The sequence below is a fragment of the Sturnira hondurensis genome, unplaced genomic scaffold, assembly GCF_014824575.4.
Source record: "Sturnira hondurensis isolate 20B ecotype Veracruz unplaced genomic scaffold, ASM1482457v3 Scaffold0014345, whole genome shotgun sequence".
Lineage (NCBI taxonomy): Eukaryota > Metazoa > Chordata > Mammalia > Chiroptera > Phyllostomidae > Sturnira > Sturnira hondurensis.
In genome coordinates, this window is record NW_028086976.1 from 137,203 (window position 1) to 138,376 (window position 1,174).

The 1,174-nt window shown below is 46.6% G+C and overlaps 1 pseudogene; it reads right to left on the bottom strand.

Moving 5' to 3' along the window:
• Positions 1-399: 399 nt before the first annotated feature.
• LOC118998544 (cofilin-1-like) lies at positions 400-965 on the bottom strand (annotated as a pseudogene).
• Between the last annotated feature and the right edge of the window lie 209 nt (positions 966-1,174).

Below are 1,174 nucleotides of genomic sequence, written 5' to 3' on the forward strand. Positions count from 1 at the left end.
AGAAAAGGGGAGGAGAACCAGGTGGCATGGGGAAGGGTCATCTCCACAGCATTTCATTTATACACAGGATTAAACAGACAAGCACAGAGTTACTATTGCAGTTAGAAGTTGGCAGCATGGGAAAAGAGAGGAATAGGTGGGAGTTGGGGTGTCATTAAAAATGCAGGCCCCTCCCAAACTGGGGTGCCTGGGGAGGACTTGGTCTGCTTCCAAGAGAAATCAGAAAATCAAAAGTGGTTTGGGAAGGCCGGAACTATCAGGGGTGAAGGGAGGAGGAAGATCAGGGGTTGGGGGGCTGTTTGGCAACTGAGTGAAGGGACTGCCCTTCCCCTGCTGTGATCCCCTCACCTCCTCTGGGCTGGCAGGAAGAGGGCAGCCAGCAACTCCTACAGGCAGGTCTCAGGCTGCCAGATGCTCCAGGCAGGGGCCTGGAGGGGCCTCACAAGGTTTGCCCTCCAGGGAGATGACAGCACTGTCCACCAGCTTTTCTGCCAGAGTGCATCAGTCCTTGACCTTCTTATAGCAGTTTGTTTGTAATTCATGCTTTTTTTCCTGTCAGCTTCTTCTTGATGGCATCTTTGGAGTTGGCATAGATCATTTTGCTCTGAAGGAGTGCAGACTCAGGGGCCCAGAACATAAACACCAGGTCCTCCTTCTTGCTCTCCTTGGTCTCATAGGTTGCATCATAGAGGGCATAGTGGCAGTCTTTTCTGGCAGCATCTTGACAAATATTGCATAGAGGTCATCTATAGTGCCGTCCACCTTACCTACCAGAATAACCTTGCCCTCCTCCAGGATGATCTTCTTGTCTTCACTCAGGAAGAAAGCACTGCCTTCTTACACTTCTTCACCTCTTCCAGAGTCGAGGACTTACACACCTCCATATCATTGAACACTTCGATGACTCCATCAGAGACAGCCACACCAGAGGCCATGTTTCTGGAAAAGAAAAGGAGATAGGGAAAACAGCCGAAGAAGATGAGAGCCACTGTAGCTGCTGCCGGGATCTGACTGAATGTTTAATTCAATTTTTTTATTTATTTGTATCTAGAAACAAAACAGATTATTATATTCCAGGTTATTATTTTGCATAGGAATATCATCATTGCTTTCTAAATCTGCACTTTTATTGCATAAGCATAAATAAAAGAATTAAAACAATTTATATACATAC